This window comes from Cydia pomonella, chromosome 8 (genome assembly GCF_033807575.1).
Source record: "Cydia pomonella isolate Wapato2018A chromosome 8, ilCydPomo1, whole genome shotgun sequence".
Lineage (NCBI taxonomy): Eukaryota > Metazoa > Arthropoda > Insecta > Lepidoptera > Tortricidae > Cydia > Cydia pomonella.
In genome coordinates, this window is record NC_084710.1 from 16,564,130 (window position 1) to 16,573,050 (window position 8,921).

The following is an 8,921-nucleotide window of genomic DNA, read 5'->3' on the forward strand; positions in this document are numbered from 1 at the left end:
AAGCATTTATTAATTTAAAATTAATAAATGATTCTATTTATGGGACGTTACTTAAACAATATTTATGATGTTGTGATTGAAAATTCCTTTATGTCACAAAACGCATACCTTAAGACACGCTTTTTATTAATACGTGTAACGACAGCTATCTTTCCTTCTTCGAGTACCGTAAAAACTTCGTAGAATAATTTCAAGCCTAGACTGTGACTAAATACAAAAGGCAATGCACGACCATAAGATTTACTACTACCACTAACACCAAAACTATTTTAGATTTGCTAAATTAAATGAATTTGATGAAGGTTTACCAAAATATGGTTATAACTGGAATCACTGAAGTATAAGATAACAAGAATTATCAGACAGTAAGTAAGTAAATATTCTTTATTGCACCACAAAGAAAACGAATAATAATACCAATAATAATAGTACTACCTTAATATAATATTTTCAGTCCATAAATCCGTCTCACTTTTCCCTTTTATAAACTCGGGAATATGAAATGTGCGCAAAGACCACCTCCCACAAGATAGGTAATGAAACTAATAGGACTAATTACGCTAATGCATCTTCGAATCCTAGTATATTAGTAGCAAGGTGTTACAATACCTTTTTTAGTTGTTTTTTTCCTGTCCCGTCAACCAGGAGATAACGACTGATATTACATATATTTATTTATGAATGATTTGACTCCACTTATTAACATTTCACTTAAATATATTTTGGTCTCTTGTAATGCAACTGGTATGGCAGTCAAAATATTGTGGGTGAAACTAAGCAGCCATTATTTCAATTTCATTATATTTTCTATAGAACTGTATTTTTGTCTTTGATAAATAACCTGAATGAAAATTTTATCTTAACTAGATCACGCTGACTAACATACTTCGGTAGTAATACAGTACCTACAATACAATATGTAAGTAACATAATTACACTAAACTGACAAACATCATTAAAATATCAAAAAGCTATAAACAAAAAATTACAATAATCACTAAAATCATCTTGTAATATGGATGCAATAAATTAACGATTATAATTAAAAGTAAAAAAAAAGTTCAAACGAAAGGGTATACAGATTAATGAGGGAATTTACAAATGACAGGATAGAAGTACATAAACTTTTTAATTATTTGGGAAATTGGTATTGGATTGGTATTATTGAAATATTAACCGTCACATAGATGTTAAATACATGATTACTTCTAGATTTTTTGCTGTATTTTGCGGGAGGTGATCTACGCAGCGTGCTAAATTCGGACTGCCATCCGATTTCGTGATGACGTTGTTTCATTTATTTTTCCCGTTGCTCTGTAGTTTTGGGCTTTGCTGTTATCTGCAATGATTTTTCACAAGGCTGACTGGACATATTTTAATAATTTGTGAAACATGTTGAATTCCAATTTATATACTCCCGGCCCGATTCGAAGAATGAGATACGATACCGATAAGTTCTCATTTAGATATCGTTTGTATGTCGTATAATTAACAGAAGCAGCTCGATTCGGGCAACCAATGTCATTTTGACGTTAGAAATATCGTAGATAAATCTTAACGGGATCGCAGCGGAATCAAAATAAAGGTAAATTTTGACATGTCGTTAGTTATCGATCTTTTAAAGATCTTTCCAAGATCTTAAACGTGTCTTCATAATTCTTCGAATCGGGCCGTTATTAAACATTTCGTTACGATGTTATTCGATAACATGGTATACTCGAATGCACACAGCACGTCATGACGTGTATACGACGTGTCGCACTACTGTGCCCTACTACTATGACCTACTGGTCATGACGGATGTATCCGAACAGTAGGTCCAACGATGAAGACGGATTAATTCGTCATAGACCACAGGGCAACATAGACCTACGTGCATATGTATAAAGTTCAATTTCAGTTTTGACACTTCGGAGACGTGGCGTCCGGACAGCTTTTGTGTTTGAGTTTTTGACACGGCGTCAAAAAGTTTAACCCCCTTATTCATAAACCCATCATACAAATACGTCGGAAAAGGACAAACGATTTTTTTTTATGGTAGAGGAGGCAAACGAGCAGACGGATCACCTGATGGTAAGCGATTACCGCCGCCCATGGACACCTGCAACACCAGAGGGGTTGTAAGTGCGTTGCCGGCCTTTAAGATGGGAGTACGCTCTTTTCTTGAAGGTTTGAAGGTCGTATCGGTCCGGAAATACCGTAGGCGACAGTTCATTCCACAGTTTAGCAGTGCGAGGCAGAAAGTTCCTGGAAAAACTCACAATTGAGGACTGCCAACTGTCTAAGTGATGAGGATGGAAATGTTGTCGCGTAGGGCGATGGCGAAAAGAAGCGGCAGGGATTAATCCGAACAATTCCTCGGAGCACTCCCCGTTGTACATGCGATAGAAAATGCAGAGCGAGGCTACATCTCTACGCAGCGCCAAGGAGTCAAGCCGATCCGAAATGCACTGGCAGTCGACAATTCGAGTCGCTCTTCGTTGGATGCGGTCCAGAGGAAGAAGCTGGTACTGGGGTGCCCCTGCCCATAGATGAGAACAGTATTCCATGTGCGGGCGCACCTGCGCCTTATAAAGCTGTAGGCGTTGGGCCGGTGTGAAATACTGTCTCGATCTGTTGAGCACACCGAGCTTTTTTGAGGCTAATTTAGCCTTACCCTCTAGATGGCCGCGGAACTGGATGTCGACGCCAAGGATTCCGATACCGGGGTATTTTTCAGAACTTAACTTTGTATGTAGGTATATCGCTCCCACCTGTTATTATCATTTTTAATTTACGTAAATTTATGTCAGAATATGTTTTTAATTTGGAAGCCAACCTAGAACTTATATTTTACATGTTCGAACAAGTACGAGCGAAATGACATCATTTATATATCATTTTTACATCAAAACGTAAGTTTGAATTGGCCTCCTGGATATTTTATTATGATTACCTAAGTACATAAAACTCTTAGTTTAAACGTACCCGTTCGGTTAAACTAAGACTTTTATGTACTTTGTACGTTCTTGAAATACCATTTATCCAGGTTCGACTAAAGTAAATTCAATATTGCTATAATAAATTATATTATTCGTGTAGTTTTACAGTAATAACACAAAATCAAGTGAACAAATTGTTGTAATGCCTGTCGCCATTTTATTGTTCAGTTCATTAGGTATAATTTACATTTAATAACATTTCTAACTACAAAATAATAAGATGTGCGTGCAGGCAACAAACTTTGGTACTTACAAAAAAAGACAGGATTAGGTATGTAACAAGACAAGTTAATATTAAGATATAACTATTTACATCTTAGTCGCATTATTCTTCATAGTTCTAGTTAAATAAACAATTAAATGTTATATGATACAGGGAAAATTAAATGCTCTAGATGTGCAGGTTTTTAAAGGGCAAGGCGCATGTAACACCTCTGGAGCTGCAGGTGTTTATAGGCTGCAGTGACTGCCTACCATCAGGCGGCTCGTATGCTTGTTTGCCACCGTCGTGGTATTAAAAAAAATAGGACATTCTTATACAAATCGAGATCAACTAAATTATACATATTAGCAGGATAGCTTTTCAAAAATTGACTGACTGTACTTTTCTTTCCACACGCAAATAATACTCATCGAACCAATTCTAAACACCCCAAACACAATTAGGTTGCGTTGTTTTATCACGGAGTTCCTAAGTCCACCTCTTGTCTCCATCATCAGATCAGCTCAATGATACCATAATATTGCATTGTCACCCGACTTACATATGTATGCAAATTTTCAACTTAATCGGAAACCGGAAAGTGGTTTTATGTAAAAAATAATAAAGAATAATAAACGAAAGCTCATGGACATGTGCATACTCCCAGTTCTTACCTACGGTGCTCAGACTTGGTCTTTGACTAAAGCTCAGAAGTCCAAACTCGGAGTTTGCCAACGAGCCATGCTTTGCTACGCTATATTAGGTGTCAAATTGGTGGATCGAGTCCGGAACACCACGCTGCGCTCCAAGACACAAATCGTCGATGTAGCTCGGAAAGCGGCCAAGCTAAAATAGGATTGGGCTGGTTACGTCTGCCGAATGCCGACTGAGTTGTGGGGCAAAGCCACTACAGGGGGCCTACCACGAAAATCGAAATTCGCAAATTGCGGGGATCCGTCTCTTTTACTCTCACTAAGACGTAATTAGAGTGAAAGAGAAAAATGCCCACAATTGACGAACTTCGATTTTCGCGGTTATAGCCCAGAGTGGGAGCCCGAAAACTCGAATCGGGGATCTGGCAGAGCTCACCGGCGATGGCGGGATGATCTGGACTAAATGAATGAATGAATGGCCAGACACAGCACTAGACAGAGATCAGTGGAGAGTTTGGGGGGAGGCCTTTGCCCAGCAGTGGGACACGACAGGCTTCAAAAAATAAGTTCCTTTCCGAAAACTTACTTTTGATAAAGATGCAACCATTATAAGTCTAATGTTGACCTGGAGCCCATTCCTCGAATTATTATTAGCCTAATTTTATTAGTGTGTTGCCATGGTAATCCATACGACATTCGTGGAATAATAATATTAGTCTCATACCGTTTCCAGAAAAGAGGGCCCCTGTAATCATCGACGGCTATTAACTGAAGTAAATTTATTTATACCACAAGGGTAAAAATATATATAAAAAGAGGGGTACTCACGTAAGCCTTCGCATTCAACGCTCCCAATATTTCTCGAGACTTGTATTAGCTCCCGGCCGTACTTGCTGAAATGTGATATGATCGAGTGAACTAGAAGTAGCCATTCGGGAAATGGAGGAAATGAACTCGCATATTGATGTAATTTGTCTGACTGAAACATTCATAATTAAAGGAGAAGAAAATTATCTCAATATTCCTGGTTATAACCTTGTGGCAAATTTTTCTAGACAAAATGCGCGTAGAGGAGGAACATGTATACTTTGCAGGGATAGTGTTGAATGTGAACCGTTAGATATTATTAAGGATTTAGCAATGGAGAAAGACTTTGAAATTTGCGGTATTACTATTAAATCTATAAAAACGAGAATTATATGTTTGTACAGAACCCCTAACTCAGATTTTCAAACAGGTCTGAAACAGCTTGAAGTACTTCTTAATAACTTAGAAAACCAGAATTACAATTTAGTTATCGCTGGAGACTTTAATGTTGACTTTTTATCTAACTCAAACAAAAAAAATCTATTGTGTGAAGTATTCACGACTCATAACTTAATCCCTCATATTAATGAAGCTACAAGGCAACATACGTGTATTGATAATATAGTAAGTAATTTCAAAAGTGCAGTAGGCAAAATACATAGACTTAGTCTGTCGGATCATGATACTGCTCAATCTGTTACTATAAATACGAATAAGGATTTCATTGTTAGAACATGGTACATAATAAAACGTGACTTCAGCGTCGATAATATGAACAAATTTATAAATTACATTCATAGCCTTAGTTTTAATGAAGTTTTAATGGAAAATGATACTAATGAAGCATTCAATGTATTTCATGATTTATTAGTACTGTTGTTTGAACAATGTTTTCCTGAATATAGAGTAAAACGATACATAAAAGGAAATAAGGTGGCATGGATTACAAGAGGAATAAAAAAAAGTTGTAAAACCAAACGAACACTTAGATATAAATATTATAAGAGCAAAACTGAAGAAGAAAAACTGTCCTATAACAATTACTCTAAAATATTAAGAAAGTGCTTATTTGTACTTCAGAAAAATTGTAACGATCAGTACATAAGCCAAGCGCAAAACAAGTGTAAGGCGACATGGAATGTTGTAAATAAACAAATTGGTAATTCTAAGATTTCACCACAAATTGATAAAATCGCATTTAATGCCAATTTAATTCGAAATGGAACTGACATTGCTAATGCCTTCAATAATTATTTTATAAATTTAACAAATAATGCCAGTAATATGACAAATAGTAACAATGCGACGAATCAGAATGTATGTAACCTTATCCCTAACAGTGTAAATAGCATGTTTTTAGAACCCACGACCCCTCAGGAGGTATTAAAAATAATAATGTCATTACGCAACACCAGTTCCGTTGGCTATGATAAAGTAAATACGAAAGCTTTAAAAAGTGTAGCTAGTCATTTGATGGTACCGTTATGTCACATTATAAATTTATCTTTGGAGCAAGGCGTATTTCCGAACAAATTAAAATTCTCTGTTGTTAAACCACTTCATAAAAAAGGAACAAAAACGGACATGGGTAATTATAGACCTGTCACATTGATCCCTGTAATAGCCAAGATATTTGAAAAAGTCTTCTATGCTCGATTACAGAAGTTTCTAGATAAGAATAAAGTATTAGCAATAGAACAGAATGGTTTCAGACCAAATAAATCTACAGCCTTAGCCGCTTTTACTTTAATAAAAAAAGTTATAAATAATATTAATAATAAAATGCCAACTGTTGCTCTCTTTCTGGATATGAGCAAGGCATTTGATTTTGTAGATCACAATGTACTGGTAAAAAAGTTGAATTGTTATGGTGTTCGTGGTCCTGCAGAGAATTGGATTAAGTGTTACTTGTCTAACCGTGTACAAGTTACACAAATAACTAAATTAAATAAAGTAACAAATACAATGGAAGAGTTTATTTCTTCAAAAAGAGAAAATAAAGTCGGGGTACCACAGGGCAGTATTTTAGGACCCCTATTGTTTATTATTTATATTAATGATCTGCCTCGTGCAGTCCAACATCCTACAGTTATGTTTGCCGATGACACAACCATCATCATAGAAAGCCAAAATGTAGGAAATTATAATGATATGGTGAATAACGTCTCAGAGGAAACTGTAGAATGGCTAACAAGAAATAACCTATCTATAAATACTGATAAAACCAAATATATTTACTTCCGTACCAGACAGGGAAAAGATCTAAGGCTTAATATTAAATGTAATGGGAAACCAATAGAGAAAGTAGAGTGTCAAAATTTCTTGGGGCTTTATGTAGATGAGCACTGTGAATGGAAAGAGCAGGTTAAGGCAGTCTGCAACAAAATTAATAAATTTGTATTTGCAATAAAAAAAATTAGACTTGTAACATCACATAAAATTGCCATGTTAGTATATTACGGATACGTATGTTCTGCTCTCAGATATGGTATTGTATTGTGGGGCAACTCATCTGACATATCTAAAGTTTTTATAGCTCAAAAGCGCTGCATAAGAGCGATATTCGGTTTAAAACCTTTAGACTCATGTAGACCTATATTTAGACAACACAGGATTCTAACGCTTACATGTTTATACATTCTGGAGGCATGTACCTTTGTCAAAAAACACATGGATCTGTTTCTGATTAAAGACAACAATAATAAGCGAACAATTACACAAAAACCTCTGAACATGCCAGTAGCAAAATTGAGCCTATTTAAAAAGAATTCCTATTATATGCTAAGCAAAATTTATAATACAGTGCCGAAATCTATTACTAGTTTAGTTGGACATACATTTTATACTAATCTTAAGACATGGTTAATCGAAGAATGTTACTATTCATTAAATGATTTCTTTAATAAAAATAATAATTAAGTAATAATAATTTTTTAAGCAGCAAATAACCCTTGTTCGAGCTGCTGGCATGAAAATGTTATTATTTAGTTTCTGAATTTTTAAATTTTATAATTATATTGTATATTTGTATAGACTATTGTAGGTACCTGAATATTTCTACGCCGATGCATGCCGGCAGAATATGCTGACCTAACACCCTCTACTCACCAACATTGTACCATATTCTTAGAAATAAATGATTGATTGATTGATTGATTGATCGATCTCCTTTTTGAACTCCTTCACACAAAAAAAACACATTTCAATTTTTTTTTGTTATTTTTCTCACCATTTATAACATTATTACAGAGTCATGGTCACTAGTTCACACTACATATTAAAAAATGTCACTGAAAAAAAAGATAAACTGATATATTAAAAAAAAAACTGTATATTAAAATACCGTGTCTTCTTGTGTTATATGGGGTCTGCTGAAAAGACACTTCGGCCATTTCAGTTAAATTAGATTCAAGAAAAGTCAAAGTTATATGTTCAACAGGAGGACTCCGTGAGAGTTCTACAAACTAAGAAACGAAGGTCTTAGCGAAATATGATATTTAATTAAAATAACGGCTTACTTTATACTAAAATATGTATATTATACACATTTGCCAGCGTTAAAGTTGGAAGCTATAAAAATACGGTAATAAGTCTTGGTCCGAAACACCATATTTTTACAAATATAACATGGTTTATATTTATATTGACAGGAAACGTGACAGTTCCGCTGTCATATTGAAAATTAATTAACGGCAACCTGATGGACCCCACATGCATCCAAAGAGTGGGAATTACAAATCTGATTTTTTTTATGGGTGGCATTAAATTCGGAATATAATTATTTTCATTACTTTTTTGTAGTGTTAGAATTATTAACCCTTATAATTTCGCCATGTCCGTCTGTCTGACCATCTCTCGTACATCATCGCGTCACAATGCTTACCATAGAGATGTTTTGGTCTCTTTCACACGTCGACGTTTTAATTTACTCTTTGGTCTTAACGTGTATGCGGCATTCAAACCCTTAGCTTAGGTTTTTCGAACCATTGCAGCGTCGAGGTCGTCTCTAGCGTCACATACAAAATGTCGAAATTTAATAAAGTTCAAGACGATTTATTGATAGGTTAAATGAAAAAAATGCACTGTACGATAAATATGCCGCCAATACGAGTGTTAGATAGTCTATGGTACCACGGTCCATGTATATTGGTGTATGAAAAACTCTTAAAACATCAGCTGAAATTCCGAATACACCTGCAACAGTTCTTCGAGCTCTGCTAAGTCTATGTTGGAATTGTCTTTTCTCAGTATCCTCCTGGCACTGAGCAAATGGATAGG

The 8,921-nt window shown here is 35.3% G+C and overlaps 1 long non-coding RNA gene across 1 annotated transcript; it reads right to left on the bottom strand.

The window, feature by feature from the left end:
* Nucleotides 1-1,112: 1,112 nt before the first annotated feature.
* LOC133520704 (uncharacterized) lies at nt 1,113-8,599 on the bottom strand. The gene is made up of 3 exons (XR_009799792.1): nt 8,162-8,599; nt 4,665-4,729; nt 1,113-1,339 (listed from the first exon to the last, which is right to left on the bottom strand). It is a non-coding gene; the product is annotated as an uncharacterized LOC133520704 (long non-coding RNA).
* Between the last annotated feature and the right edge of the window lie 322 nt (nt 8,600-8,921).